The sequence below is a fragment of the Panulirus ornatus genome, chromosome 35, assembly GCF_036320965.1.
Source record: "Panulirus ornatus isolate Po-2019 chromosome 35, ASM3632096v1, whole genome shotgun sequence".
Classification (NCBI taxonomy): domain Eukaryota; kingdom Metazoa; phylum Arthropoda; class Malacostraca; order Decapoda; family Palinuridae; genus Panulirus; species Panulirus ornatus.
In genome coordinates, this window is record NC_092258.1 from 7,151,119 (window position 1) to 7,174,755 (window position 23,637).

The 23,637-nt window shown below is 47.2% G+C and overlaps 1 protein-coding gene across 8 annotated transcripts in view; it reads right to left on the reverse strand.

Moving 5' to 3' along the window:
* Positions 1-23,637, reverse strand: part of upSET (SET domain-containing protein upSET) — a 145,333-nt gene that overhangs the window by 107,750 nt on the left and 13,946 nt on the right. The window contains exon 1 of one of the 8 annotated variants that reach the window (XM_071682975.1): positions 9,555-9,701. The exons of the other annotated variants lie outside the window; for them this stretch is intronic. The gene's annotated coding sequence lies outside the window, so the exon portion shown is untranslated. Of the gene's footprint in view, positions 1-9,554; positions 9,702-23,637 lie in introns of those variants that run through there. 8 annotated transcript variants of the gene reach the window in all.

Genomic DNA, 23,637 nt, shown 5'->3' on the forward strand with positions numbered 1-23,637 from the left:
GGGGCAGTATGTGGTAAGCTGTCCCTCATCACATCTCTTACTCTCCTCCCTTCTGACCTTCTTTCCCTAATGGGTGGGGGGAAAAAAAGGGAATAAAAGCTTTCTTTGTAGTATGATGTCATGACCACGTCTTCGACAAAACAACTACACCTCAAAGCCAATTTCAAACAGACGTCGACCGCAAAAAAAAAGGTTTATGTGTGTGTGTGTGTGTGTGTGTGTGTGTGTGTGTGTGTGTGTGTGTGTCGAACTTCGGGCACCAAGTCCCATCAAAGAACAAGTACACAAGCTAGAGGACGTGGGATTACCCTTACCTACTCGCGGTAACGTACTTAAACTTTACAATCCGAGGCCCCTCCGGAGAAGCCACTCAAAATGTTAAGACTTTATGTAAATGCACGGCCCATGTTATTCCCAAGGGGAACTTTATAAGTTCTGTGCTAAAGCAATCAAAAATACAGCGAATCTCACTCGACGGTACAAGAACTAAGAACCTAAAATCCTTCGAACCAAACCTTTCGGGGATAAAATGCACCTCAAAGACACCGTATTTATCAAATTATAAATATCCTGTCTTGGAGAACGTACATCTATCTATAGCGTAATTCTCATCGCTTGAATCGACAATTTCACGTCTTATTCCGTCTGGGGAAATGGCTGTCGGCGACCATAAGGAAACTGGACCGCTTCCAGCAAGGTGCATTGCATCATTATGCGTGGCTATGAATGCTCGCCTCACCCGTCCGTCCGCCCGCCTCCCGCAAATCCTGCTCGTGTGATTAATAGTCATCAAGACAAGCTCGGCAGAGCGGAAGGGATATGCATCTTGAGTAGCGCGTGCGCACGCAACCACATTCGTGTGTGTGTGTGTGTGTGTGTGTGTGTGTGTGTGTGTGTGTGTGTGTGTATAAAGGGAGAATGTGACAGAAGTTGAGAGGAAAATATACGCCATAATGACGATCCAAACCAAAAATAAGGACGAGTCGTGCACGACAATTGACAACCTGAAAAGAGGAGCTGCAGGAAGCTCTTCGCCACACCCACACACACACGTTACGTCAAGCAAACCATCATCATCACCGCAAGCAGCATCACTGTAGGTATCCAGTGACATCCTTCACTGCTACCCGGGAAGCCCATCCCCAGACACACTGCCAGGCACACGGCGTCTTGCTGGGCGAAGGGAACACACCATCTCCCGCGGATCATATCTTGCTCAACTTCTCTGGTCATTTTCCTTTCGTGAGGACATCATTCACTTACTTCCATGTCATCATCTGCACGACAGGAAGATACATGGTTTTGAAATACGTGCTCTCTCAAAGAAAGTCTTATCTAGAGCTGAATAAAACAATAATAAATAAAAGGTAAAGGCGCTCTCAGTACTTTAAATTTTCCTTCCCTTAGGCCAAACATTATCCTTAAACCGTGACATACGCTGGTGGAGCTCTTTAAGCACGATGGCCCACCAACCTCTGACCTAACCCCTTAGGGAGCCGATTCAAAGGCCAGACCATCACCGTGCCTACGGGGTTCATAAACGATGGTTGTGCACACTGGCTTCCATCACTCGCATCCCCAACAACCCTGTGCATGTCACTTCATATACACCCAAACCCCTCCCCATCTTGGTCCTGCCTGCCCCCTTCCCTCTGGCGTGACAGCAGCACGTCCTTTGTGGTCAACACTGTTAGGCGCGAGCAGGTCTTGCCACAATCCTCTTACACTCATTACTCTCTCTCTCTTTTTTTTCTGCCTCTCCCTTTTGAGAGCCGCCATAACCCTCTCCTCGCCCGCCAGGGATCACAACTAGCCTGTATCGGGACGCCCTCTTCACCTTTTCATGGTTCACACGGTGTGGCTTGCTCGCCTCCCGTTTTTTTTCCATCTTCCCCTCTCTATCATCATATTGCTTTACCCTCTTCGTCTTCAAAATGAACTCATTTCTCCCGAGCGTGAGTCTGGGAGGAATTATCTTTTTTTTTTTCTCCATTCAAGATGATGAGGAGCGAGGTGGGTGTGTGTGTGTGTGTGTGTGTATGTGTATGTGTATGTGTGTGTGTGCGCGTGCGCGGGGGTGACGTTGGTAACTGCTGGACGAGGAGAGTGAAGTGCGCAGTTGTGTAGAGGTTGGCGTTGTTGAGCCGGAGTGAGCGTGCCCTTGACTCGCACTGGACACCGTAAGGAATTTACTGGGGCTCAACATGGTTAACGTCTACACTCTTCTCCTCCTGAACTATGTCATAATCCTCTTATAATCCTCTGATGTCTTCGTCTAAAACTCCTTCAGCACAAAACTGCACGGCCGACGGTATGACCGACCTCTTGAGCACGGCGGTGTCGTCCCTCGAGTCATGAAAACCCGACCTTAAAGGGTCAGGTCAAAGGTCAGTATGTTCTACCGTCGCGCTCAAGAGTGTAAACACAAATAAGCCCTGAGCTACACACAAATATCTACATATCCTCTACATCAGGACTGAACCAGCTAAATAGCATTTAATCATATCATCAGGGGAGACACAAGAGAGAAATATAACAGTCAGTTGATATACATCGAAGAGACGAAGCTAGGCCGCCATTTAGACAATCGCATGTTTACCAAATGGCGTCCTAGCTTCGTCTCTTCGATGTATATCAACTGACTGTTATATTTCTCTCTTGTATCTCCCCTGATGATGTGATTATTACACGAAAGTGCACTTGGGAACTTATCGTGTTTCATTTTCCCCGTGGACTCAGGAAAATATATATATATATACACAAACACTCCCTCCCTCTCCTTCAGTGATACACACTGGCTTCTCCAACTCCACTTTAAGAAATTCTCATCACACGGAGCAATGCACCAGTATACCCGCCAACTCTGCTAGGAGAAGTCTAACCAACAAGCAAGTGACGTAAACTTGCCACGAGACGATTCGACTTATGCTTGCACGTGCAAGCTCGCAAGACACTCTTCCTGTGTGAGAGAGAGAGAGAGAGAGAGAGAGAGAGAGAGAGAGAGAGAGAGAGAGAGAGAGAGAGAGAGAGAGAGAGAACCAGAATAGAAGTTAAAATGCATGCATGTAAACAAAAAAAAAAAAAAAAAAAAAAAAAAAAAAAGAAAGCTCTTAACATAAAGCCTGCCTCACTCCCACAACACTTTTATGCTTTCACACACTCTCTCTCCACACGGGTCCCTCGAGAACCCAATAGTGTTCTACTTAACAGTACTCTCCCAAAATTATTGGTGCTTAGCTAATGCTGATCTGGAGCAGCATTTTACTTCGTCAGGTTGTTCCTTGTGGGATGTGGTAGGCAAAAGCACTCAATGTGGGCTCAGGACGAGGTGTTACTGACAAGGGGCCCCTGCCAGGCTTAGCATCTCTTTGTGAATCTTCTCTCACGCACACACACACACACACACACACACACACACACACACACACACACACACAGGGGTGATCAAGACAAGGAGTGTCGAGTGTTGGAGCTTATCTTTCCTTCATTTTCTGTCCACGTTTGTGAGTATTATAACTACCACTTTATCCTGGCTCATGGAAAACAGTGTATACAGGACGGTGCAGCTGGAAAGGCTGGGCTTAAGAGGCCACATACAAAAGAGATTAGAATAAAACATATAAAGAGATGCTGGTAAAACAAGGTAAGGTGAACGACAGGTCAAATTCCAAGAACAGGGATGGGAGCAAAAATGTGCATGAACTGGTTCCGGTGAGGTAGAGACACTAAATTCAACGTGGAGAGGGGAGAGAAAGGGAAAGAGAGGACCCGAGCAAAAAAAAAAAAAAAAGTAATAGGACGCGAGGGATGAATGAAGCATCGATGAAGGGGCGAGTGCAACAGCAGCAGCACCATGACCCATGTGGTGATTCGGTTTTGATTTTTGCCGCACGAACACGGCGAGTTCGTCGTACACATTCCCACCCATCCAGTGAATGTGAGCTGTGGCGACGGAGAGGATACAGAACACACAACATGTCCAGGGAGGACCGCAGTGGTGACCAAGAGAAGGCGGGAAGCAGTATATATATATATATATATATATATATATATATATATATATATATATATATATACACACACAAGGTTAGGAGGCACTGCAAAACGAATGTATTACTCTCTCCCCGTAACAAAGAAACACTGATCACACACACACACACACACACACACACACACACACACACACACACACACATACACACAAACACACACACCTGCTATAAACATACCATTCATACTCCTTCACACACCGTCCACACAACAGACAGCTACATTCATCAACCACTCCGCAAAATATCTGTCTCCGTATGCCGTATACATACAACAGCAGCGCATTCCGAGTTGGGGGCTTGACTTTTGTATAAAGTGTATCGCTGCTGGTCTTCCTCCTCATTTTCTCTGCTTCGAGCGTTCTCAACTTCCAACCTCTGCAAGTTCGTTCCCTCGCACCATTCCAGGATAAAGTCATCATCATCATCATCCGGTATGATGGCGCCCAAACTTATGACGTCAGTTATGGCTATTTTCTTATATTTTTGCCCCCCCTTTTGTCTCCGGTAAGTGGCCTGACTTATTAGTTCCTCCCGTGGCGGAGGGTGTTCGAGTCTTTTCCTCAGTGAGCGTCACGCTGTTCCACTGGAACACCTGCTGGATGCATCTTCTTCCTTTCTCTTGCAGGTTTCAAGCCGACGAGATCGCCAAAGCTGGTGTCAATCGGCAACGTACGGTAAATTGCAGTTGCTGCTAATGTCCAATGATTGATATCCAGCGTACTAATTGGCGAGTTATTCCCTCTGAGGTACATTTCATGGAATATCACACGAAACGGGGGAGCAAGGGTCGGTGCAAGCTCATGAGGGACACTCTTAGGACTCGAGGAGGTATGCCATCTGGGCCCTTGTCCAGGTGTGGAGTGGGAGTAATCGGAAGAGCTTGCACAAGGCAAAGCCAGAAGATGGCATGGGCTGAGAGCGACGAGATGGAATCGGAGAACTAGAAGCAGAATAATGAAAAAAAAAAAAGTCGAATGTGAGGAAACTAAAGGGGCGAAAAAGAACGGCTCTATCAACTGGTTGGCAGAGGGGAGGAGAGGCTGCACTGACAGAGGGTATCAGAGACGCTTCTGATTAAGAACTACATTCGTCAGTGAAAAATAAAATCGTATCAGCCTCACAATCTTTAAATGAAGGTGTATGCCTGACTTTACGAGAACGAGCTTTGTCGTGATTCCGAGCGGAAATGAAAGCGGAGTGGGATTCACGAGAGAGAGGGGGGGGGGGAGGTGAGATTCATAGCCCGGCACCCTCTGTCCGTGATGCCAGAGGCATAAGAGCAGGAGCGATCAATTCCTTCACGGCTTTCCAGGATCTTATTACAATGGCCCGGCGGTTGTGGAGGATGCGACGGTGCCGCTCTAAATCCGTCCTCGCCCGGAGTTGCACAGATCGTCTTCAGTTTAAATATTCCCGTCCTCTTTCTTCTCGACAGTCATTCGATAAGCATTCACGACAGGCGCTGTTGCTGTACCAAGCCTGTAATTGTTTGGGATCGCCTGATTCCCTTGACTCGGAGGACCGATGAAGTTCACTTTTCTTGCAACTTATTCGACTCCAAAGTTAAATCACTCTTGGCAAAGGCACGCTCAGTCTGGCCACGGTCTGGTAACGACACAAGACAGCCTTGCCACAGATAAAAATCATCCTTATCATGAGCTAGATCACCTTCGCTCCACCCTAGCAACGATCAGTCTTTCCAAGCCGAAGCAGAGCTTCATCGCAGACAAGATATACCAGCATCAACACACTCTACCTCAACGTAGCGGCATCCAATCTCAGCTTAACCACATCCCACCTCTAACATGCCGTGCTCACGCCTCACCCAACGCTCAATCCGTTTCACTAAACTCTGGCGAACCAAACAGGACCTGTTACACACTGACCCAAGTCTCGTCTCAACCTGAATGCCCTATTATCAGAACCTAGCTTGATCTTCACACACCTTAGATCTCGCTCAACAAAGGCCAGCCAACTTAGTTCTCTCTTAACAAAAGCCAGCCAACTCTCACCCACAACCTACCTCAACCCGACCATACCTCTGCTGTCTCACTATGAGCCAATCTGGTGACGTACACCCAGAGACAAAAGGATATAAAACTCGTGTGCTATGACAGACGGGGAAAGATGAATAATTGGTCGAACACCTGGTACATACAGAGGCGGCGGCTCACGTGACCCCCCGGCCGTGTTCACACTGCGTTGCACCAACGTAGCTGCATTTTGCAATAGGCAGAGGTTCCTCTGCCCCCTACCACGGAGGGGATACATCCGCTGTTCCACGTAGTACATGTTGCCTCATCAAGCAGGAAGTCCCTCTACCTACACCCATACACTTCCTGTATGTCAAGCCCAGAACGCTCGCTGGCTAAATTCGTCCCCCCAAGACAAGAGACGCATACTGCAGAATATAAATTTCTGGTGCCTTCCTCTATCCGACATAACAGTGGAAAAAAAAAAATAAACTGGGCATCACAACGGCAGATCTGACAGACAGGCAACACCAGACGTCATGACAACAGCTCACGAAATGAGCTACATACGATTCAGAAGGCAACTCCAAACGGGATAAGCACATATCTGAGACAGAGTTATGGTTGGGGGCGAGCGGCAACAAGTGTAGGGTAGGGCAGGGCATGGCTGGGCAGTGGTTCGGCCGGCCGGAGACAACCTTGAACCTCCAGCCAGCCAGCCAGCCCCAGCCAGCCTCACTCCTGTCCGGGTAAAGTCGCAGAGGACACAGATTGCTACAGGTGCCGTGGTGGGGCTCTCGAACGCTACTGGTGGAGATGGTGACCACAGGCTGGGGGCGGCGGTATGGATGAACGATGATGGTCGTGGTAAAGATGAAGATGGTCAACAGTAACTAATCGCGATGGGCGATTAAAATGAAAAAAAAAAATAAGAGGACAACAATGGTGTTGGTGCAATCGACAGCGCCTCTGCTTTCCGTTGGTCGGTAAATATAGTTGTGGTGGTGACACGGGTGTCTCCAGGTACAGACGACAATGGTGAAGGCGGGACATTCAACGCGACAGTAACGGCAGCAGTCGGGAGGGGTAGGGAGGGAAGACGAGCGACAGGGACGTGTGTGTGTGTGTGTGTGTGTGTGTGTTGGGGGGGGGGGGGTTGTAATGGAGGCAGCCGCGTCTGGGAAGGGGGGGGGGAGGCCCAATGAGCTCCACAATGGTGATCCACACTTGATCAATACCACTCTTAACCTGCGATCGAAAAGAAAAAAAAAAAATTGCTCGTGCAAAACTAATATTTTGTTTTTACGTAACACGTAATATGTACGTCTACACCTGCATATATGAGCATATACCCCGCACCCCCCCCCCCCCCCCCCACACACACACACACAAGCGCGCAATTTTAAGCAGATGACAAAAACTGTCGGTAATAAACGAGGGCGACAGACAGTTCGTCCGCCAGGCTGAGGCAAATACACAAGTGAAAAAAAGACCTTACAAAGAGAAGGAAAATCGTCCAGGCAGGAACCCTGACGAGAAAATACATCAAATCCCACCAGACACATTCTCTTTTACACTCTTGTGTTTTGGATCATTGTTTGCTGGCGTTTTCTAATTCTTTGTTCATGACGGAAATCAGCGCTGCTCCCCCGCTCTGTAGACTGAGGCAAGCGGCGGCGGGAGCGCTCGCTCGGCACTTCTCAATGAGGCTGTATCGATGGCTGTAACAGAAAGAGCACCTTCAGCTGAAGTGTGTACTGCCCGTCACACTGGTGTTGTGCTTGTTCATGTAAGTCAACGCTTTCGGAGGAGGTACGAGTATGCCTCTTGTTATCCACGGACCATTCTAGAGAAATCGACTCCAGGACGACTTGGTAAATACCATTATCAACGACATTGAAAAACGCCTTTACGTAGTACCTCTGAACGGCGAATACGTGGTTCCAGACCAAGGAGGTTTTCAGACGAACTTGGTTCAGGCCACGGGGCAAACGTGTCTGTAAAATATTTACACTCAAGCGTACCAGAGTGAACCAATATGGCCACCCCCCTCCCCAAACCTTCCCTCCTTCCTCCACATCGCCCCCTCCACTCTTGCAACAGCGCGGGGGGGGGGGGGGGTCCATAATAATAATTACGACAGAGAAGTGCACCACCGCCGCCATAATGTTCCTGTTACCAGCATACTGGTCTGTTACGACACCACTACTCGTTCACTAGAATATAAAAAGAAAAATCGTTACTAGCTCTACCAATTCTGGCATGCAGAACGAGGTTCCATTGCGGTTTGATCATCACACCTTCCATTTTCATCTGGACAAAAAAAAAAAAAAAGATTAAAACATTCTTGAAACTTACTAAAGTTTATATACAATGCTATATCTAGTTCTACAGATTCGGGCATGGGAAACGGGTCAATAATCTGGTGTTTCATTAAACCTTCCAATCTAATTCCTAATAAAAACAAAATATATACATATTTTTAACAGCAGACGCAAAACATTGTTGAAACTCAATGAAGCAGGGTCTGAGCATTACTGTTACATATCAGTATCAGAGGAAATAAATGAAAATTATTCTCATATCTCTTCATCAGGACGGATGACCTTTCAGTATGACAGCATAACCTTTGACCTGACCCTTGAGAAAGCCGAGCAAGGATTTTGCCTCGGAGGCAAATTGTCAGCTGTTGACGCAAACTCGTTGAGCCATGGAGAGGTAAGCTAGTGCATGAGCACACACACACACACACAATATATATATATACATATATATATATATATATATATATATATATATATATATATATATATATATATATATATATATATATATATATATATATATATCAAATAAAATGCATTTTCAAGATTCCAGTTAAAACAGCTCGCCATTCTCGAAAAGATTTATGCGACTGAAAAACCGCAGCGCGCCGAAAGGGGACGGAGAACAGTGGGGTTTAAATAATTTAACGGGAGGCAGCCTCTGCTTTTCACACCACCTAACACTAAACCCGACCCGCACACACGACCAGCGTCATAACACGACACCGAACGAAATAAAGGCGAGACTGAGGACCTAAAAATCTACCAAGATTTCTGACATTCTCGGCGGTATCATCAGCAGGCAGCAAACTTCCGGGTGAGAGTGTGTGTCTGGAGGAGCGACGGGGGAGTGAGGGAGGGTGGTGTAAAGCATGGGGGGAAGGGGGGGGTGGGCTAGCGTGAGTGGTCCTCGTCTAACCACAGAGGAACACACACAAGTTCAGAGTTAATTCAACACAAGTGGCAACACAAACTTGGCCCGTAAAGCCGCGGCAGCTATGTCCACCTCCCTTGGCACAAGAGGCCAGTCCATGATACAGAGGTTGGTGGATGTGATGGTTTGTGGTGCGGGTGCATGCCTACAGGGAGCGAGTGGAGTGGTGGAGGAATGGGGCCGTGACTTACTATACCTGAGCCTGGAGGAGTCACACATCTACCTCTCGCAAGGCTAATTGTATACGTCCGACTCTATACCAGCTACACACCTGCGCAGCTCGTCTGCCCATCACTGCACCTCTCAACACCAGTCGTGGAGTAATCCATTTGTCTTGGCCGGATGCTACTAATCAAGCAGCTTATCGTAAATAAGTGGAGGACTAGCCGCGTTCAACTCCACACCCGTGAGCTAATCCTGTCCTTTTTAAGGTGTATTACAATCCACGTCCAACTGGCCAACCAACACCACCTCACACGGTAGGACTAAAGCTGAGCGAGCCAGCGGCCGGGCGGCGCTAATAAACAACAAAGCTTTGCCCGGGCGACTAGATGTGGTCGGACCAAACCCCAACAACATACCAGTACCATAACAGGTCCCAGGTGGCTCCTCTCCCCTCCCTATACCCTGCCTTCCTCCCTCACCGGCTGCTCCCGCCGCCTCTCCTCCCCACTAACCCGAACCCCAGTCCCACCATCGGCTGGGGACGAGGGCTGTCTGGCGTAACCTTGAACTTCAGCTGGGTGTGACGGCCCTAGGCGGTCTACGTGGCTCGTCCTACATGGCGGCGCGCGCACACACAGGTCTATATCAACCACAAGGGACACTTGTACTCTCTCTCTCTCTCTCTCTCTCTCTCTCTCTCTCTCTCTCTCTCTCTCTCTCTCTCTCTCACACACACACAACTGCCTAATCCACAACAAGAGGACAAACCACAACCAGCTTCGCCATGGTCAGGGATGGTGGCGCTCCATGGCATTCCCGTCTGCTCCAACATACGAACATTCACAGAACACGGGAACCGTGATCAAAACGCAGCACACACACTTTTTCCCATACATTACCACCAGACTAGAAGATACAACATATCCGTGCACGCACGCGCACACTTGGGACACCATGAACACACGTGCGTGCAGACACCCGCCCACCCGACACATGTCAGCACAGGAAGATGAAGCAGCTGGAGGGCGATGCGAGGATGGATGGATGAGGCATGTAACAAGGTGGATATGTGGGAGGTAGGCGGAAGGGTGAAGGCACCGGCGGGCGGGTAAGATACATATGTAGGGGGCTGTGAAGCGTGTGGTATGTATGGGGTAGGTCGGATGGGGGCTGTGATGCGTGAAGTATGTATGGGGTGGACGGATGGGAAGTTCTGCATGGAGACAGAGTGGCAGTAATGAAATGAGAGGAAGACGGTGTGAGGCGAAGGGATATGTGGTCCACGAGGAGGTAAAAAAAAGGTGAGGTACCTGGAAAATAGGAACGAGGAGGCACCTGAATGAGAGAAGTGAGGTATAACCACATGGGAAAGACCAAGAAATGAGAGAGAGAGAGAGAGAGAGAGAGAGAGAGAGAGAGAGAGAGAGAGAGAGAGAGAGAGAGAGAGAGAGAGAGAGAGAGAGAGAGATGGGGGGAGTGATGGTCAGATTTAGGCTGGAGGACAGTCCAGGGATTGGGGGGAGAGACGTGGGGGTAGTGGGGGGGGGGGGGGCAGACTGGTCTATGAACCTGTCCAACCACAAACCTCAAAGTTTAAAGCGCCACTCGGACCAGCTGTTCCCAAGGTCAAGAAGCCTACACACGGTATCATTACCACTGTTGCCACACGGGACGTAATTCCTACACAGGTACATTGTGGGCTAACGTGACACCAACTGCCAAACGAGGGATAACGCCAATACTGGTCTCACTCCAGCCACAGGGGACGTAATGCCAACACGTAACAAAACAACATTTTTAAGATCAGACTCACGTTGGCTGATTCTGTCACTCCCATACACAACATACAAGACTTCGACCCGTACGAGTACGCAAGGTAAAACAATGGTACTATGGTCTGCCACTAACGAATCGAAATGTCTGTAGATGCACAAAAGAAAATGAATAAATAAATACATAAAATGGCTAAGGATAACCCATGAATACGACTATGAAATCCAACAAGTTTATTAGTTGTGCACCACGCGAGTGGTATACACCAACACAGATTCAGGATGGTCAAAAAGCACCTCCACAGAAACGCGGGCCGGCATTATGATGATTGACGTGATGGGCAAGCCATGGCCAGGGTCAGCAGCCAGATAACACAGCACTGCGGTCAGCATCGAGAGCGTGCCATCATCATGAGCACACACACACACACACACACACCAGGGCAACCTGCCACCTCACCTTTCTTACCCTCGTCTCCCAAGCATCATACAGAGGTACTATGACGGTATCTACAAGTGGAATGCTACATTTTCTTATCACCTGCCAAGGTTAGATTCGTGTTACGTTTGGTGGTACCGTTCTTATCGTGTCCTCTCACACCGCCAAACCTGTTCAGTGTAGAGTTTCGTTTCTTCCACGAACGTCATCAACTCTTTTACGAGAAATCATTTACATATGCTTGTGACTCACTCAGATCAGCGACTGCAAGGCGCACGGTGCGCTGAGCCCTTTCCTCATATCAAAATACACACTTCCTTGTTTCTCTTGCCAAACATATCTACCTACTATCCAACTCTATATTTATATATCATACTGAGAAAGGAGGTAAGGCTAGGAACCTCAACCGAGAGAAGACAACTGGCACGCGTGAAGAATATAATGACAAGTGGGAGAAAAGGAAAAAAAAAAAATCTCTAAGGGTTAACGAGTGTAGGTGGCAGGAACACCAACAAGGGAGGCTTCCCCCGTGGATGACGACAAGTGGGGCCATGTTAGGAGGAGGAAGAGGGGCGGCGGCACCATTTTAAATAACGCGTCACGGGCCCGTTCCAACTCCCACATCCCCACCCAACTCTTTCCATTGTACGCCCAGGCTGACCACCTGGCCCTGTGTCCAGCAACGGGGCCGCCCTACCACCTCCTCCCTCCTCCTCCTCCGCCCGCACTACAAAACTGCCTAACTCCACTCTGCATGCCACGGTAACGTCGTACCCTTCCAATCAGGTCTGGGTGCAGGAGACACGTTCCCCCTGATAACCAACACGAAACCCGTGACGCCACCGTAATATTCTTGCCTCCATAAAACAGCCTGACCCCTTCCTCTGAAATCAAATACCCTGATACCACCACACACAGGACTTTTTCAGCCCTTTCCATGCGCCAACCCCCTCACGAGCGATTACCGAGAACCTAAAATCAAATTTCTTTATCTCCCTGTCTCCTGGGAATTGACAAAAACCTTTCCATCCCCAACCTACACGGGAATTAAAATGGGTGTAACGCTAGGGACTGGTGTTGCGTGGCAGTGGAGTAGCGCTGGGTGTAAGTGCAGAGGGTGGGTGTAGTGCTACGGATGAGTGTAGGAGTGTGGGTGTAGCGCTAGGGATAAATGTTGTGTTTGAGTTTAGTGCCAGAGAAGGGTGCAGCGGCCGGGATGAGTGTAGCGTGAGGGTGTGGCTCTAGGAGTGAGTGTAGCGTGAGGTTGCAGCGCTAGAGATGAGCGTAATGTGTGGATGCAGGGCAAGGGATACGTGAAGTCTATGTATACAGGGAGAGGGATGGGAAGCTTTGCGGCTGTTGTGATAGGGAATGGCGCAGCGTATGGGTGGAGCGTTAAGGGCGAGAGTGGCGTGTGGGTGTTGCATTGCTAAGGATGGACGCAGTTGTGTGGGTAGGTGTTAGCGGGGGTGCTGTCAGACGAGGCGGCACCGCTAGCTGCCCATGGCAACAAGGGCTGCCCCCCTCCCACACACACACACACACAAATCCCTCCCCTTTAAGAACTTATCAATTACACAATACCAAAGCAACTCAAAATCGCTCTATCTCCCTCTCACACACACATACATATAAGCACACAAACACGACACACATGAATACCCAAACAAACAATCGCTGACAAACCCCACTAACACAAACATCAACATAAAAGACATGCACACACACACATTTCCCTTCACAATAACATACGATAAACACGTACGTAATATTCGCTCATATAAAGTAGGTCAGGAAATTGGTGACAGATTCAAAATAGCTAGTGTCAGTAGGATGGCTTCGACGTGTAAAAGCTCCGAGCAGAACGGGAACCATAAAAACCCTTTAATGATGTTGACCTCACTGGATACTTAACAGCATCATTCATGCAACCTACACCCACTTCCTTCACTTTACCCATGATGAACCGAGCACATCCAAGCTCGCCTAACCCCTTACACTCGCGGACACTGCATGAAAGCAGTAAAGGGTAAGGAGTCCTAGGGCTACCATATGGCCTCTCCATATTCAAGACGAGCCTATGCATTCAATATGTGCTACGCACTTTGAAGCTGGCCCAACCCTGAATCTTCTGACATAACACAACAGGCAGTCACACACTAGCCACCACACACGGCCATCAAGTCTGTATAAAGAAGACTATGATATTTCTTCCTCTACTACAAGACTTAAAACACACACACACACACACACACACACACGGGTTTCACTCCGTCACTAATTCACAGGCTAAAAAACACCCATAAAACAATATATATATATATATATATATATATATATATATATATATATATATATATATATATATATATATATATATATTACACACACACACACACACACCAAGGGAGCGTATCGCTGCATTATCACAAAATACATAATTGTGATGGGGGTAAGGGGGAGACAGGGACTTAAAACTGAACAAAAAGATTAATGCCACATGTCGTCGGATGTGGCGCAGAAGGGATGGATCCCACGGAGGAGGCCAAGCAAAGAACGACCTTTTAACCCCTACAGCATGACGGTGCAGCCCTTGAACGACTCTTTGATCATGACGGTGCAAACCACATCGAGCACGAAGAAACGACTCGAGCTCAACAGTACGACCCTTGTGCACAAACGTGTGGTCCTTAAGCACGACGTCAACGACTCCAGAGCACAATGATACGACGCTTAAGCACGACGGTACCTAGTGAACACGACACGCCGTCACACCCATGGGTCGTACCGACGACGCGCTAAAACAAAGACCAACACGGGTATATAAGATTTAGCCTCCTCCGCGCAAGCGCAAGCCCAGAGAAAGACACACACGCACACACACATAAATGGGAGGATGAAGAAGCTAGATCACCGGACGGGAAAGACTCCTTCAGCGGACAGAGGACTACGTAAAAAGTGGAAGGAAACAAAGCAAGCAGGTCAGGGAAGCCTTCTCAAAACGGTTACCAGCGGAGTGCCTCAGGGTTCCGCTCTGAGACCATCAATCTACCTGAATGACTTGCCACAAGGTGTGGACTCCCTTCTACCTGAATATGTTTACAGATGACCACGGGGGGAAGTGAATGTCACTGGGACTGCAGCATCTACATACAAGGGGACCACGGTAGATTCCAAAGAGGGTTCAGATACATGACTGGTGAAGCTCAACCCGAGTAAACATGTAGTAATGAGGATGGGTCACACCGAAAGAAGGCCTCGGTTATGATTGCCATCAAGAAGGAAACGAGCTGCAGGAATCTTTGTGTGTGAAACACTAGGGAGTTGACATCGTCCTTCTTAACCTGTTGTCACAGTCTCAACTTAGGACATTAGTTAGGAGACCGACTGTCTGATGACATATACCGGAAGCGCGAATATTCAAAGTTCGTGGAATGGGAAATATTTTGCAGGCTGTTCACACCATTCGTGAATAGGAAATATCTTGCAAGCTGTTCACACCAGAGGACCAAAAAATAGAATATGTATCTTTAAGTTCGGTCATTGCACCCACCTGAAGAAGCAGAAGCAGCTAATTTAGAAGATCCAGAAGGGGGGAACAGAGATAGTAACACAATTCAGAGAACTGGTTCATAGGGGAAGGTTAAGGCTTTTAAATCTGCCTCTCTTGAAGGAAAGAAGAGCGAGGGTAGACCTGATAACAACCTCAAATTTTCAAAACAGCCCAGTGACACTCTATAATAATTCGAAATATGCTAGGATATATCAACCAGAGGACATTAATACAAAACTAAGCAAGAAACTTAAAGATATGGAAGGTACTTTGATAGTATAAGAGCAGTGGATGAATATATCAGAATGACTTTGGGCATCGTTACTGCAGATATCGTACAAACATCTTAAAAAGTCGTATAATAGTAGAGGCTATTCAAGAGATGGGGCCCCACAAGTGTAAAACTCCCTCTCCGTATCGTAAAATAAACACAATACTACTACTACTACACACACACACATACAAACCACCATAACTAGGCTACTCTGAAGAGAACATGGCCAAAAGCACAAACTTATAGACAGACTCTGTAACCGGCTACTCGGTAGATAAAATGGTTAACAGCACAAACTTGTATACACACTCTAACTGGGCTACTTGCGACAGAACAAGGTTAACAGCACAAACTTTTTATATACAGTGTCACCAAGTCTCTCAGCAGCACAGAATCAAAATACTCGTAACAATACCCTTCGAGAGCAGAGAAACCAACCTCGCAGGAGCTGACCAGGCATAAATTAGATTCACTAATAATGGTTCCCACGTAACACACGAGAGCTTGGGGCAGGAAATAACAAAATACCAAGAAGTGAAAGGACATTTCCTGACGTCAATCCCCACAATGTTGGGGTGGAGGGGAGAAATCCAACGAATATATATATATATATATATATATATATATATATATATATATATATATATATATATATATATATATATATATATATATAATGGCATGGCAAATGCGTACTTTCACTCTCAAGTAATACATGAAACACATACTTCTTACATCCGGCGAACGGCACTATGGCGCCATGAGTCAAGTGTTTTCCTTGGGTCTACACCATTCATGTCCCGCTGTAATACCTCGGGTGTAATCTGCCACGGCCAGTGTGAGACAGGCACGACCACTCCACAAAGACGAGCCAAGAGGACATACTTCCCCCAGGCTACAAGACCACGACCTCAGCTCCTCGTCGGTTGCAAAACCACGGGCTCAGCACCTCGCCATGTGGGCCCAGCCTATACATCCCAGATGTGGGATGAAACCATAGTATGCACTGTTGTTCCTCTGAGCAGTATCGCTGTTCTCTGAGGTCGAGACCCACACACCTACCCATCCTTTAAATGTGGACCTAAATGGTCCCGCATATTTCGATATTTCGTTTGCGAGTTGATGAAGCTCACCGTTAACAGGACTAAATCTAAGGCTTTCACTTAAAACTTTAGACCAAGAATGTTTTCGCGCGTTTTTCTTACCGTATCAAAGCATCTCAAGTTTTACGTGACATTCAATAAAGCTTCTGATACCAGCAGAAACAACTGGGGATTAATTCTAGTGCAAACTGATGACCCCTAAGAATTCCTATGTATAAAGATATACCTCTCTATTCTCCACTCACGAAACTTAAAAGTCTCTGTGCTTCCAGACGTTCCCCGTAGTTTTCAATCTAATTTTTGCGAGTTCCTAGAGTGAAACAGGATTCGCCTGGGGTGCAGTTATGCTTTCAAGAGTCAGCATCAGTTTCTCCTCTCTCGTCCTGAAGATATGAAAACCCGTCAAGAATCATGTCAGCTTAAGAAGTCCTCAGAGGCATTTGTGGCTGAGATAACTTTTACACAACCGAACTTAGGTTCTCATTGGCACCCTTCAGTACATGGCTTTAATGTGTCCTAGCGCATTATTCTGCCCACGAATGATAGATAATTCCTCCATTGGAGCCATATACATAAAGTATTAGCTTCATCAGATACCATTTCGCTCTTCTCTTTCTGCTCCACTAAATACATTCGAGTGCAGAGTCAACCTCTTCTATTTCTTTCGACAGGTTCGTTTTCCTTTGTTGATTAAGCCACGGCCTTGATGTCTGGCTCGCGTTTCCGTCTCCGATAAAAAAGCGCACACCACTCACGATAAACCCAGACCTGCTGCATTTCCCCTATCGGGGATACACATCCGGTGCATGTCCGGGGTGCATCGGTGCGTAACCTTCCTTGGTGGTGTCATCTGTCGTTCTGCCACTCGTCCCTTATTATGACGCTGAGGTCTCGCTGTTCCCCTCACCGCACACGCTGAAATCAACTTGATGAAGTCAATCCCAGTGGTGTACAGCCTGCATGGTGTGCTAGGGTGGTCCGATGTGCATACTTGCCTGAAATTAGCTGTTATAAACTTTCGAGAAAATAAGATTCATTGCATCATTCTTCACCAGATGGTTCTGTTATTTGCGAGGAGAGAACTTGTTTCAGAATTCCTCTTTTGAGCTTCCGCTCGCCAGTAATAATTCCAGAAAAGTTCTCGGCTACACACGTCATTTTTTTTCCTTTGTTTCTATCTGACATCTCATGGAGGGATAACATTTGGGATACGGGTTTTTTAGAGGCCTACAGCCAAACTTGGGCCCCCCCTCGAGAGAAACCCTCCATTGACTTTTGCTAGGACGGATGGAGGTTGATCAGGGATCCTCTTGCATCCCGTTTATCGACCCCTAGTCCCAAGAGAAAATGTCAGGTCTTCTCTCCCCCAATGTGCCCTTTTTAAAAAAGACATAATCCCACTCTAAAACTGTGGCGTGAAATAACGAGAACTTCGTTGGGGCGTGACCATCGAAGAGAATGTAGACTTAAAAACACTTTACTGATGTAATAATAATAACAATAATAAAAATAATTATAATACTAATGAAAGATTTATCAAGGTATGCTATACAAATCCTTGTAGAAAAGAAAAAAAGTCTTCCGAAAGACAACAATGGTCCCAGCCAAGCCTTAGGGTGGGTTAGAAGACCCCCCATGACTACAAATACACTCCCGAGTTATTTACAACACACTAAGCATTTAAAATCAACGATTTTTCCCCCCCAATTTCGCCGAGGATTTTCCGCAAATTGGACCTTGTTGTCCTTTCCAAAACTACCTTCGTAAACCGCTGGACCAATTTAACGTGATGGAGTAGGGACGGAGGTCATTAACTGCAACGAAACGGCAGAAAAAACAATATATATATATATATATATATATATATATATATATATATATATATATATATAATTAAATTTTGCTGTAAATCCCCTAAAACCAGAAACCCTTTCAACTATATATAACTCAAGTAAGTCATAACAGTGCTCACGTGTGCACTTTTTTTCTATATCATGGAGAAATTTACATCTGTGTAAGTCTCCAAATTGTGTATAAGCATACAATTATATATATATATATATATATATATATATATATATATATATATATATATATATATATATATATATATATATATAAAATCCTGGCTTGTGCCAGGTAGTGAGTCATTCATCATCTGAACCAAAATGGTAGGATGAACGACTGCGTTGGAAGTGAGCCAGTTGCCCTTCTCGTGAAACTGGTGGGTCGCAACGCTAACCGCTACACAACTCTGTGTGTGTGTGTGTGTGTGTGTGTGTGTGTGTGTGTTCAAGGTATCTACAAAAAATTATGCAAATCCAACCTTAATAAACTTCTGAGCTATATAGGAGAAAACATGAACTTACAGCAAGACAAAAAAGACACATCAGATTTATTTTCTTTAACAAGCGAGTTGAGCAAACGTTTACAGTGAGCAGACGCAACCTAGGAACACATTCTCTCTCTCTCTCTCTCTCTCTCTCTCTCTCTCTCTCTCTCTCTCTCTCTCTCTCTCTCTCTCTCTCCCCCCTTTAGCGAGAAAACCATTACAGGTCCAACCTACCTATATATAATGCAGAGGTTTGGGGTCCCCACACTCGAACAACGAACAGAAAGAGTTACTTTTTTAACAGGATGGGGCGACTCTCGACATGGAGTGGAAATACTTTTTTTTTTTCTTTTGACATGTGGGATACCTCATCAGCTGGCCTCCTCGATCTCCGAACATATCGCCGATGAATTTTTTTTTCCCCCTACTGGGTTACGTCAGAGCTGACGCACGTACGGTCGAAAAACTTCAATGATCTACGACATCGGATTCAAGTTGCTGTGGGCAGCATCACATCAGAAACGCTAGAAAGATCGTGGGAGGAGATGAGTTACCGCTTATGTATTTCACGTCCCACTTCCACGCACTAGTTGAAGTGGCCTTACGAAACTTTCGGATAAAAAAAAAAATTCTTTTCGATGCTGATCTTTTCATTCTCAATAGGAAAGTTATTCAAGGCTGAATTTGGACGATCGTCGACACACTGTACTATTTCCACGAGCTCTAAAATCTGTATTCGGACTATTCATATGGTCAGTCCTGCGCGCGCGCGACGCGGCGCGGTGCTCTGTTCACCCAGGACCGGATCTCCAAGGAGAAATACCTCCGCTGAATATTTTACCTTGTGAGCTATGTGCGCGTACCAACCCCAACATACACATACACCCACCTACCTGTATGTCAGCCTGCCTGGCCGGCCGGCGCCCGCCCGCCTCGCCTTGCCTCTCACTCACCCGCCACACCAACGTTTAAATTATGTAAACAATTCTGTGGCAACAGCGGTCTCTTATTGATTCCTCGCTCCGTTACAGAGCCAGGCCGTTACTGATAAAAATAGTGCCACTACGTCTTGACAGGGTTTGGTCTGCCTTTAAACATACCACACACTACGGAGAGAGAGAGAGAGAGAGAGAGAGAGAGAGAGAGAGAGAGAGAGAGAGAGAGAGAGAGAGAGAGAGAGAGAGAATTCTTCCGAGACAAATTATCTTCATGAAAGACTACGAACAAAACTTTGAAGGCTGCCCTCCTCCAAACAGTAAAGATATAAATAAATACTGGAGAAGCGGGCATTACAACAAGGAACAGTGCTTCCCCTATGGAGAAGGACGGTGATAAAGGAAAGCAGTGGAGCCAGCAGCAAGCAAGCGCACCCCAAAGTGACGGACACCCACTGCCTCCCCTGACCTTCTCCCCAGCCAATAAAATCCCAGCTCCCCAGTCACCAGTCCCCGGCCCCGCTTGTCAGTAATTTCGGTTTGTGCGGCGCACAGGAAATGACCAGAAGGGTTGGGTGGGGTGATGCTCACAAGCGACACTGTGCAAGCCCAGCTTCCTTACTCAACCTCCCGAACACAGCGGTACCATCCATGGATATGATGGCCTGACCTTTCACCCCTGACCCTTGAGGGTCACGTCAAAGGCCAAAGGTACCAAAGGTTGTGCCGTCGTGCTCAAGGGGATGGAACTGAGGTACTCATGAGTGAAGAGTTGCTATGGGAATGTACCGACAGCAATAGCAGTTGTGACGGATGTTCTGTATTGTGGTGCGCAGGTCTACACCCACGATGCCAATAAACTGTGTGGAGAGGAATTACTACCTGCCACCCTACCTACCAACCCTTGCGAGCTGGTGTGACAACTGCCAGACGCACTCGCCCTCCAATTGACTGTTCCCGGACTGGGGAAGCAGAAAGTGAAAGGGGCTGGGAGACAGGAGGAAGAGTTAAGGGAGGGGAGTGAAACGATAAAAGAGAGGAGGACTGGGGAAAAGAGTGAGGAGGAAAGGGGAAGTGGGGAGGGGTAGGTGACAGTGGAGGTGGGGGTTGTGATGACGCTAAATCAATCAACTATGACCAGGATATACTTGCTGGAACAGCAGTGTGTGTGTGTGTGTGTGTGTGTGTGTGTGTGATATACTTGCTGGAACAGCAGCGTGTGTGTGTGTGTGTGTGTGTGTGTGTGTGTGTGTGTGTGTGTGTGAGATTCCAATCTAGAAACTCCACACACAGGTACATGCAAATGAGCATGAAATACAGGGTTATGCATGCAAGGACCAGAACACAAACACACACACTGGTGTTTACCAGAGCAAGCTAAGTACCGTGACGGCCTCACAAGACCTTTCCATTCCCCCGTCCTCTACTAGCGTGATGGACGACCCGCTGCCACGCCTGCAACAAATATCACATTCTCTCATGCCCGAATATCACCTGAGAGTACTTCTACTACTAACGACAAGATAGGATGGCCGGCTAATAATCCCAAATATAGGAAGGATCTGGCCAAAATCCCCTCCATCAGCTTCCAGCCGTAATTCCAACTCAGCAAAGACAGTAATGAACCAACAAACTAAGCTGTCTCTGTTCACCTGAAACAATCTGCATGATTCATCTTTCATGGAAAGTATCGTATGTGTGAGTGTGTGTTACGGGGAGGGTTTTAGACCTGTGTGAGAGAGTGAGAAAGTGGGAGTACCGCGAGACTCTGTCATTAGGTATGGCTAGCGCAAACATTGTGCGCGAGTGCTTCCTGTGTGAACATACCTTACAAAACAACTAGTCTACCAACTTCCACAGACAAAAGACAGCCCCCTCCCTCCCACAACCAGAGTGCGTTACATCACCCATCGCCGTAGAGAGGCACATGAGAAACACAAGGTGGGCCAGTTTCACCTCCACACAACCCAACATCAAATGTTTAACAACAGCGCCACGTGGAGTCGCCTCCACCCCCCGCCCAACCCAACCCCTATAAATCCTACGTTATGGTGAGAGCCGCCTGTGACCGGGTTCCGTGACCAGCCCCACCACCTCATGTTCCCGGCGCAACCCAATTAGATGGGGTTGTAGCTCTTGGTCACAGCCAGCCAGCCGTCCAGCCTGACTCTTTTGATGGTAATCACTCTTAACACTACGTACGAACGATGACACTACTCAAACATAAGTCAAACTGTGACAGCCTTCGCAGGATAAGTTCAAAAAGCTAAATTCAAGCAGTCGCCATAAACTCAATGTATCCGCTAATATACCTCACGTCCACTATAGTTCACCATTACACATACAGTCTATAGTAAGAGCAAAGTGTTCATCACTGATATGAAAAGATGCCATGTGGTAGTGGTGGAAGAATGAAGACGAGGAGCACAGGTGGGGAAAAAATGGAGGAAAGAGACGTTGCAGGCAAAATGAGAACGACACAAGACAGTCGTGAGGTGCGAGTTCTTTCCAAGGAGAACGAGAAATCCCCTCCCTCCTCCAACCCACCACAAAACAGATTTGATTTACCAAGAATGTACAATGAGTCTTCTGGCCTAAGCTCCAGAACCTGATTCTGTAGTTACAATTAAACGCCACCCCCCCAAAAAAAAAAAAAAATGTAAGAAATCTAATAAGAACTTGAACTTTAGCGGTGAACATAAAGAGACCATGGATCCTCCAGCTCCGATGCTTTCGAAGTTTATTTTCATTACCAATTCTTTTTTTGCTTCAGACCTGGAGCGTCCCCCGACCAGGAGAACTGAATGGAATGAGGAGCGAAAAAACACTGGAGCAGACCCAGACCCCACCTTCGGGCAGAGGACGACGGTGAACCAAAGCAGTGGAGGAGGGAGAGCGTAAGCGGGGGTGAAGCCCTACGGTGATCTGACAAGTGCTAGAACTAATCCAACTCCCACACCCCACCGATGTTATCTCACATGGGAAGGTACTAGATGAAAATGTTCAGCTTATCTTCTTCTTCCTCAATAATAATAATAATAATAATAATAATAATAATAATAATAATAATAAAAATAAAATTCGAAAGAACGGCTACCCGTACTCTTCGGGGAGAGACAGACGATCCATACCCCAAGTACACTCGCACAATGGCTGCCGTACGAGCGCGCGGGTGCGCAGGCTGTACCCAACGACCGGAGAAGGGAGGCACACCTGCGCCCCACTTCTTTACCACTAACACCAACGATGACGCCACCTGCGTCCCCCACGACATCGCCATCACCCCTACTGCCAAGACAATCAACAATGGCATCACCGATCCATGCCGCTACGACCATCCACATCACACACCTCCACTGTCAAGCCGTCAGCCCAATAAGCGAGGAAGGACCTGACCCCATACCAGTTCGAGCGCTGTAAGCTGGCGGCCCGGGTCACCCCCACCCCCAAGCTCCTCAGTGTTGGCGGTCTACTTTGCCGAGCGCCGCAGTCCCGCACTCAGGTGAAAGGCAAAGTCGTTGCTGCACGCCTAACACGGTGACGAAACAAACGCCAGACTGGACCAGCAGAGGGCACACACGGACACCCGCAAACAAGAAAAATACACAGGGAGAAAAAACACTAAAACTTTAAAGTGTGAAAATCGGTGTACGGGGCGAAGGTCACGGGAAGCACACAATGGACAAGACGGGAATTGGGTAAGACTCAGGACCATAAAGAAAATAACCAACACTAAAAGCCCATGAGAGAACACAAGAAACACAGCATCCCAGTCATTTCG